Source organism: Oryctolagus cuniculus, chromosome 11, assembly GCF_051225735.1.
Source record: "Oryctolagus cuniculus isolate XC-2025 breed Fujian yellow rabbit chromosome 11, ASM5122573v1, whole genome shotgun sequence".
Taxonomy (NCBI): domain Eukaryota; kingdom Metazoa; phylum Chordata; class Mammalia; order Lagomorpha; family Leporidae; genus Oryctolagus; species Oryctolagus cuniculus.
This window is the reverse complement of record NC_142877.1, coordinates 33,715,092-33,725,295: the sequence shown is the minus strand read 5'-3', so window position 1 is coordinate 33,725,295 and position 10,204 is coordinate 33,715,092.

Here is a 10,204-nt window from a genome sequence, read left to right as displayed (position 1 = left end):
GGTTGTATTCTCCACTAACCACCATGTAGAAACAAATACCAGTTCTTTCTATCAGAAGGCTTTTTCCATCCTAGGACTCAGAGAATTCCCATAAATAGTTTAAAAAGGAAAATAAGCCTTTCATATTAAATACTTTTAAAGATTTATTTAGATATTTGAGGGGCAGAGTTATAGACAGAGGGAGAGACAGAGAGGGGGCTCTTCCATCTGCTGGTTCACTCCCCAAATGGCTGCAACATCTGGAACTGGGCTGATCTGAATCCAGGAGCCAAAGCCAGGAGCTTTTTCCAGGTCTCCCACATGGGTGCAGGTGCCCAAGTACTCAGGCCATCTTCCACTGCTTTCCCAGGCCAATAGCAGGGAGCTGGACTGGAAGTGGAGCACCTGGTATTTGAACCGGCACCCATATGGTATGCCAACTCCACAGGCAGAGGCTTAACCTATGAGGCCACAGCTCTAGCCCTGTATAGAAAATATTAAGTACACAAGAAAATAAAGTACTATGAGCAATAACTAGCAGAGACTAACCTGTGAACCTCATAGAAAATCACTGACTACACATAAAGGAAACCAAACAACATAGCTGTACTCTTTGGAGGACAGAAAGCTATGAAAGGCAACTTTAAAGTTTCAAAAGAATGTCAAATAAAGCCTCTAGAAATTTATAACTTCAATAGTTGAAATGAAAAACACACTACTCAGTAGGCACATTTAACAACAGATTAGACAGAACAAAAAAGAGCATCACTGAATTGGAAGATAGGTCAGAACTGTGAAGTAGGCAGTTAGTGGGAAATGGTAGTGTCCTCAGATACCATCATAAGCCAGTGTGCTGAATGAACTTGAGAAGGAACTGAGGAAGAGTGGAGAGGATTGCTGGAGGGCATGGGTAACTGTAAAAATTACTTTATCAGAAAATAAGATAGGAAGGAGAAGCCAGGGTGGAAACAGGGAGGGAGGGAGTAGATGGTAGAAGTATCATTATGTTCTTAAATCTGTATGGAACACCTGAAATTTGTTCCCTTTATATAAATTAAAAGATTAAAAAAATACTTCATCACTTGTGTTTTTCTAATTTCACCTCAAGTTATGCAGGGCTTGGACAGACCATAAATAAAATAATTAGCATAGACCATGGTCTTATTTCCTCAGAAGTAGAGTCTAACACATAATAAGATAGAATAATCCAATAAAATAGACCACATACCCATGTGAGTTATGGAAATAGAAAGGGCAGGACATGATGTCAAATATATTCACATGAAAATTCTGGTATGTCTAGGTTCTAGAAGCAGGGAAGAGCTCTTTGGGTCAGTATCCTGAAGGTTTAAGTAATGAGAAGGGTATCTCAGTCAACATGGGAATCTCCAAGATGTCTCTTCATCATAGTTGGCCAGTGGAACAACGTTTTATCTTGCATGTCATATAAGTGTGTAATCTCCTGAGTGTTAAAGGATATTTAGGATGAGTTCAGGCCGTGTGGGGATATATTATTATCTTCATGAATTCAGAAGGCATTGGTAGGTTTTGCCTTATTTTTGAAAACTCAATCATTTCATTATTTTGAGCACCCATCTCCTAAAAAACAAACAAAAAAGGAAAACTTCAGTTAATTATTTTTCATATTAGCTAAGTTCTAGGAGGCCTCCATATGCCAAGATAAGTCAGATGGAGAACCTATTCATTTTCAATGTCATCTTTCTGTGCAAGAGTCCCGAGACATCTATTGCCCACCCTTGCTACTCTCCTCCAGGCCCATTTATATCCTAAGTTTCCTGTTTTGTATATTTCGTCCATGGGAGTCCTGGAATTTTTCTGTTTCCATGCCACACTAGGATACAGGAATTTCTTGAAGCTATCCAAGTACAATTTGCTAAGGTTGACTGTTCCCTCTGGGGTTTTGTCATTTCTTTGTTGCTTTGAACAAGGAGGCAAAAATTCCTCTCAGGAACCTCTGACATCTAGACTCTTAATACATCCCCTACATCTCTTTATTTCCCCCAGATCATGCAGAAGCCACTTGTCTCCTAATTTTTACAAACATTCTGCCCATAACTGAAATCCTTTCCATTCACCTGAGCATTCTGTCTTTTGATGAAAAATCCCAGAAGCAGACTTACAGACTTGCAGCTCTGTCACATGGCTGCTCCCATTCCTTGAAACATAGAATGCAGAAATGCTCAGCTTTTTGAGTAAATGGAAGATCAGATGGAGAAAAGATTGAATTATTGTATATTTTAAAGAGTAGTCAGTTGCTTATATTGAGAAGGAGCACTGCCCTGGATCCATTCAAGGGAAATTCTTGCCACAGGTGCCATGCTTTGATGGCCTCACTGTGGCCCTTTTTCTTGCTTTGTTTCCTCCACAGAGGAATCTTCTGGGCCTAGGGCAACTGCTAACCCGGAAGCCACAAATTCTTTTGAGATCATGCTTGGCAACCCAGAATCCTTTGTTCAAATGGCCCCAAGCCCAATTCTAGGGTTGGTAGAGGCCTCTTCCCTGGGTCCATTCCCCTGAGCATGGATCAAGCTAAAGTCATAATTCAGTTATAAGTTAGGTTCACACAAGGGGCAGCTTGAGGTTTGACAAGAAAAGATGTGTAAGTTCTACTTCATTGCCAGATTTATAGAAACCAGTTTATCTTATTATTCTGGGTATGTTACTTACAGATAAAATGGAGCTTTTCTTGATGTGTTGAGTGTTGGGATTGAGCCTTTAGCCTGCTCCGGAGTTCACCTGTGAAATCTCTCTACCCACCTGAGAAGTCCTTTACTTCTCTGCCATGGATGTTTTCTGGCCACAGGAGCAAGATCAACCAATGGATGAGACAGATCACAAGTGCTAGGGAGCTAATGCCTCAGAAAAGACCCCAATCAATAAGTGATGAGCGTCAGTAGACACATACCCAGGTTCTTCCCATCTTGGTGAGGGCTGCTGCTCGATTCTTCTGGAGGGTGCCCAGTAGTACTGAGCCCTGTTTCTCCCAGTGACAATCTTCTCATTAAAGTAGTTTTCTTTCTTTTTAAAGATTTATTTATTTACTTGAGTTACAGAGGGAGAGACAGAGAGAGAGGTCTTCTATCTGCTGGTTCACTCCCCAAATGTTCGCAAGTGTTGGATTTGAGCTGATCCAAAGCCAGGAACCAGCAGCTTCTTCTGGGTCTCCTATGCAGGTGCAGGGGCCCAAGCACTTGGCCCATCTTCTGCTGCTTTCCCAGGCCACCAGCAGGGAGCTGGATCAGAAGAGGAACAGCTGGGACCGGCACCCACATGGGATGCTGGCACAGGCAGGCAGAAGCTTAACCTATTACACCACAGGACCAGCCCCCAAAATAGCTTTCTTTAACTTGCCTCATATTATTATTCTTAAAAGCAGAATAAATAAATAAAGAAAATAGAGAAAGTTATTGGAATGACTTTGAAAGATTTTAGGGTATTTTTTTTTCTGTGATAACCATATACAAAGAGAGAGAAAAAAAACTGGGAAAGTAGCTTAAAGATACTTTATAGTGCATTATGAATTCATTCCAGTGTGGCAGTTTATCTTATGATTTCAGAATGAATTTATTTCCTAAATAAATGTCTTGGCCTCAGATCTCTCACTGGGTTATGGACTGTATCCTAGGTTTAAAAACTAGGCCGGCGCCGCGGCTCAATAGGCTAATCCTCCACCTAGCGGTGCCGGCACACCAGGTTCTAGTCCCGGTCGGGGCACCGGATTCTTTCCTGGTTGCCCCTCTTCCAGGCCAGCTCTCTGCTGTGGCCTGGGAAGGCGGTGGAGGATGGCCCAAGTGCTTGGGCCCTGCACCCCATGGGAGACCAGGAGAAGCACCTGGCTTCTGCCTTCGGATCGGCGCAGTGCACCTGCTGCAGCACCACTGGAGCGGCCATTGGGGGGTGAACCAACGGAAAAGGAAGACCTTTCTCTCTGTCTCTCTCTCTCTCACTGTCCACTCTGTCAAAAAAACAAAACAAAACAAAACAAAACAAAAAAAAAAACAAACAAAAAAACACTAATGATTGCCCTTTGCTTTATCTAAGTTAGAAACAACTATGGGAAACAATTCTTAGAAGAAGAAGAAGAAGGCTGGCATGTGGCTCACTTGCCTAATCCTCCGCCTGCAGCACCAGCACCCCAGGTACTAGTTCCGGTTTCTCCTCTTCTAGTCTAGCTCTCTGCTGTGGCCCGGGAGGGCAGTGGAGGATGGCCCAAGTGCTTGGGTCCCTGCACCCGCATGGGAGACCGGGAAGAAGCTCCCAGCTCCTGGCTTCGGATTGGCGAAGCACTGGCCATAGCGGCCATTTGGGGAGTGAGCCAATGGAAGGAAGACCTTTCTCTCTGTCTCTCTCTCACTAACTCTGCTTGGCAAAATAAATAAATAAATAAAAATAAAGGGGAAGATAAAAAAAAAAGCTGTTAAATGTGTCTGACCCAGTCTGAGGGGTGTATGTGTGTGTGTGTGTGTGGGAGGTGTATATGCACACTTGCATATCACTCTTACTTCTGTCTGCCTGTGTGACTGTTGAGATATACAATATGATTCATTTTGATAGGGCAGCCTTCAAGGTATACTTATCTGGTCATAATTATAATCAAGAAACCTGCACCTTTAACCACACTGAGCCTAGGGCAGATGGAGCGCCTGGAAAATAGTAGTTGTTTATCAAATATGTGTGGACTGGAGGTGTTGCTAGAAAAATGTAAACATGGGCATCTTTTTGGCCTCTCCCAGTGTAAGAATAATTTTATTTCCCCTACTTGGTTTGTGAGCCTTTGGGGGAACTGAATTAGGCAACACTAGAGCATTCAGGAAGGATAGAATGAGTCACATTGGAAAGGTTAAAGGATTTCTGAAAAGGTTAGAGATGGTTAAAGAAAATAGAATAAATCCAGAGATAAAGGTGAGGGGAGAGAGGATAAAAGCCTGCTCGGACTGAGTAGTGAAGGAAAATTGGACAGTAGCTCCTTTATTTGTGACAATCATATATAGAGAGAAAGAGATGGGGAAAGCAGTTTTAAGACTTTGTGGGATGAATCAAATCCCATTTTGGTACTTTTTATAGTGACTTTGGTACACATTTATCTTTCCTTTTCAATTTTTTTTTTTTTTTTGGTGTTGGGCAGTTATTACTTTGAATACAACACTGCCTGGATATTGAGCTTTCCATTGTTTTTAAGTAAATTAATGAACTACCTTAGAGTCTTATAAAGTAGGTAGCACTTGGAAATAAAGAAAGGAAGATAACTGTTATTTCATTGATTTCAAGATATACTTTTGCTTTTAACTTTTCTGAAATTCGGATGTCACTTTGTTGGGCAAGCAGTCATAACTTAATTGGCAAGATATTTTTCTTTGTATGAGTTTCTTATTGACACATGAAGTTTCTTGATGACATATACTGAGTAAGACATTATGTAACTCACTTCACTTTTAAAGGCTGTGCGGCAAATATTTCCATCTCAATATTAAAATGTTCACTTGTCCTTAGTAAATTTCCTTCCATCAGAAATTCACTGCATGGAGTGAATTCAGTTCACATTTATCAGACTTATTTTTCACCCTGTTTTTAGGAGGAGAGAAACCTGGGATAATAAACATTGACATTTAGTAAAAAAAATTAAGTAAATGGCTTTCTGGATTGACAAAGAAAATAACCAGAACCATCTCCCGAACAGCCTACAGTGAACTGTCCTTGGCCCTAGGAAGACTGATAATTGAGAACGTCTTCCTCAGTTGGGCTTTTGGGATGGGTAGGCACTAAAAGGATCAGAAGCCAAAAATCAAGAAAGAAGATTAATATTTTAGAAGAAATATTTATACAATGAAAAAATGAAAGATTCACATATAGACATTTCCTCAAAGATGACATATGCACAGTCAGTATATACAACATGGCTAGAAATTAGAAAAGTACAATTAAAAAGGGAGACTGGTTCGTACTCACTAGGACATCAATCATCAAATATACGGAAAACGAGTATATGTAAGAATGTGGAGAATTGGCAGCTTCATACATTACGGGGAATGTAATGGGTGTGGCCATCTTGGAAGATAGTTTGGCAGTTCCTCAAAAAATTAAACACAGAGTTATATGACCTAATATTTCCACACCCAGGTGAAAATCTTCCAAGAAAATTCAAAACATATTTCCATGAAAAATCTTGTACATCAATATTTATAGCAATATTATTCACAATAACCAAAGTGCAAATAACCTGAATGCCCATCAAATGTGAATGAAAATATAAAATATGTATCTAATGGAATATTATCTGATCATGAAAAAGAATGAAGTACTGATATGCTTTACAACATGAATGAACTTTGAACCCTTTTGCTATGTGAAAGAAGCCAGTTGTAAACGACCGGTTATTGTACAGATCCAATCATATGAAAAGCCCAGAATCGATTAGTCAAGGGACATAAAGTAGGATCATCCAGTAGCCAGCTAAAGGTTGTACTAGATGTGTAGGTGAGCCCAGTTGAGATGAGCCAAGCACAACCCATGTTGGCAGAGCCACCCATCAATCTGTAGACTCAAAATCAAAAGTAAGTAGTAGTTGTTTAAGGCATTAGATTTTGCTGTTTGCTTTGCAGCAGTAGGTTACTGAAAGGATGGGATCAGAGCACAGACGAAAGGATTGGCAGAAGCTTGGATGGATCCAAGAAGACTTCTGCCATGGTTTGAAAACTCACTGTGAGGCTTGATTCCTCAATGTGGCAATGTTTTTCTTTTACATTTTTTATTTACATAAAGAGAACAGATTTCATATATACAATTTTAAGCACACAATGATACTTCCTACCCTCCCTCCTCCTTCCCTTCTTTTTTTCCCTTTAATTTGTTATAACATACTTTCAATTGACTTTATAATCACAGACTTAATTCTCCACTAATTGAAGAATGCAACAAGTAGAAAGTATAAAGACCACTCTTCCACAGGAGTATAGACAAGGGCTATAACCAATATTCAAATCTTAAGAAGTCAATTTCATTCACATGCATTGCATTTTTCGTACTCTACATATTAGCTACTGCAAATCAAAGATATATAGTTTTTGTCTTTTGGAGTATGGTTTATTTTAACTAAGTATAATGGTCTTCAGTTTCATCCATTCTCTATCAAAAGACAGGGTTTCATTCTTGTATATGGCTGAGTAGTATTCCATCATGTATGTTGAAAGGTGGAGTCTTGTGGAAGTGTTTGAATCCCAGGGTGAAGCCTTCATGAACAGGTGAATGCTGGCTCTTGAGAGTTCTCACTCCCAAGGGGCTGGATTAGTTACTGTGAGAGTGGAGTTAAAGCAAGGTTGCCCTTTGAGTCTTCTCTTTCGTAGGCACTCATTTACCCTTCTGCTTTTATAGGACATTATGAATCACACTGAGGCTCTCACTAGTGTTGCCTCCTGATCCTGGACTTCCCTGCCTCCAGAACTGTGAGTTAAATAAACTGCTTTTCTATATAGATTATCCCGTCTCAGGTATTCTGTTAAAGCAAATGGAATAAGATAAATTTCAAGAAAAAGTGACATTTATGTTGGAAGTGACATTTATGTTGGGAGGTGAATAGGAGTTAACCAGAGCAAGGAGGGAAATGATGAAAACTGTGTGTGTTGGGGAAGAGGTGCAAGAAAAAGAGATGTAGAAAAGAGAGGTCTAAGTAGTTGAACTGATAGTACTCAAAAAGCTCTTGAGGTGGGATGGTGCACAGGCTGGAGAGTGGTATGGAAAACATGCAGAGACTTAGCAAGAGAGCTGTGTAGGAACCACATTATGTGAGATCTTAAACATGAATGAGGGGCTTAGTCCTTATGCTGAGGAAGTCAATGTCAACTAAAGGCTTTTCATCCCACTTATTCTTTATATTATCATTCTATCTATAGGATGGAAAAATTGTTAAATTGTTTAGGAAAACTTTTTAGGAGAAGCTTGGCAGGTGGGAGGGGATGGTGGCCTGACTTCAGTACTAGAGTAGGGAATAGAAAGGAAAATGCACCTGAGAAATATCAATGGGTCAGAATGGGTCTGATTTGCTGATTTATTAGAAAAGGGTGAAGGACAAGGACCTGCCAGATATAATGCCATTTTGGTTTGGGCACTTAGATGGTATTGGTTTGTTCACTGATGTACAAAAGGGGGTGATTTTGAAGGTTAAAAATCAATTTGGTGTATAGTATATGCAGAATATTGTATTTTCCATAGATGGCCATGCCTATATGTTTGTTCCATGCCCTCATGTTTTTCTTTTTTCTTTTTTTTTTTTTTTTTTGACAGGCAGAGTGGACAGTGAGAGAGAGAGACAGAGAGAAAGGTCTTCCTTTGCCGTTGGTTCACCCTCCAATGGCCGCCGCGGCCGGCGCGCTGCGGCCGGCGCACCGCGCTGATCCGATGGCAGGAGCCAGGAGCCAGGTGCTTTTCCTGGTCTCCCATGGGGTGCAGGGCCCAAGCACCTGGGCCATCCTCCACTGCACTCCCTGGCCACAGCAGAGGGCTGGCCTGGAAGAGGGGCAACCGGGACAGAATCCGGCGCCCCGACCGGGACTAGAACCTGGTGTGCCGGCGCCGCTAGGCGGAGGATTAGCCTAGTGAGCCGCGGCGTCGGCCCCTCATGTTTTTCTTCAGTGTGACTGTTTCCTAGTGGAGGCAGGATCTAAGTTTGTTACCTCACCTTGAATCTAGGAAGCAGCTTGTGACTGCACCAGTGAATGGAGTCAGCAGAAGTGATTATGCCAACTTGAGGCTTGATTCTCAGGAGGTTCTCCCTTGGAATCTACCTACCATATGGTAACCAAGCCTGGGTTGGACAGAGAGGGCACATGTGGGTGTTCTAACCCGGAGTGCCCACTAGTCTTCCCAGTCTTCCAGCAGAGGCCCAGACTTTGTGGAGAGTAGACAAATCATCTTCTCTCTGACCTGTCTCAATTCATGACCCCCAAATGCTGTGAGACATGAGATAATTATTGTTTGGAGGCATTTATAAGACAGCAATAAACACACTACACTTGGGGTGTTTCTGAGACATTCACATGAAACTCACACATAACAGAATTTCACAAAGTTTAAGGAAAATTATTTTAAAGATGTTTATTTGGGTGAAAAAACATGTTGAATTTCATGCATGGTTTTTTATTCTTTTATTTATTTTTTTTTTAAAGATTTTATTTGAGAGGTAGAGTTACAGACAGAAAAAGGGAGAGAGAGAGAGGTCTTTCATCCACCGATTCACTTCCCAAATGGCTGCAACAGCTGGAGCTGGGCTGACCCAATGCCAGGAGCCAGGAGCTTCTTCCAGAACTCCCACATGGGTAGAGGGGCCCAACCACTTGGGCCGTCTTCTATTTCGCTCTCAGGACATAAACAGAGAGCTGGAACTGAAGAGGAGCAGCTGGGACATGAACCGGCACCCATATGGGATGAGGGTACCACAGGCAGAGGCTTAGCCTACTATGCCACTGCGCTGGCCCCATAGTTTTTTCATAATACACATTTTCTACAAACTCTTTAAATAGCCTCCCCATGCATGGATCTCTCAATTTTTACAACAAAAAACATTATCTTTTTAAATTCCATTTTTATAAATGTTTTTGAAGTTCCCTCCTACATTTCTTTTCCCTTCAATGTGGCAGGCTTTTCTTTCTGTAAGAAAACTTACATCAAGTGCACTGTCAGTTCTTACATTTCTATTTGTCAAGAAATTTTTTTAAAGATTTATTTATTTATTTGAAAGTCGGAGTTACACAGAGAGAGAAGGAGAGGCAGAGAGAGAGAGAGAGAGAGAGAGAGAGAGAGAGAGAGAGAGAGAGGTCTTCCATCCGCTGGTTTACTCCTCAATTGGCTGCAATGGCCAGAGCTGTGCCAATCCGAAACCAGGAGCAAGGAGTTTCTTCCAGGTCTCCCATGCAGGTGCAGGGGCTGAAGTACTTGGGTCATCTTCTACTGCTTTCCCAGGCCATAGCAGAGAACTGGATCAGAAGTTGAGGAGCTGGGACTTGAACCGGCACTCATATGGGATGCCAGCACTGCAGGCAGCAGCTTTACCCGCCACTCCACAGCGCCAGACCCTGTCAAGAAATTTTTGTTTTGCTTTCCTTAGCTTTGGTCAAAGAAGGAAGAAAGGGAAGAAGGGAGAAGGCGAGGGAGGATCTCCATTATGGAAGAAATGACAAGTCCAATGCCACTGCTGGAAAGAGGGTGGTAGGTG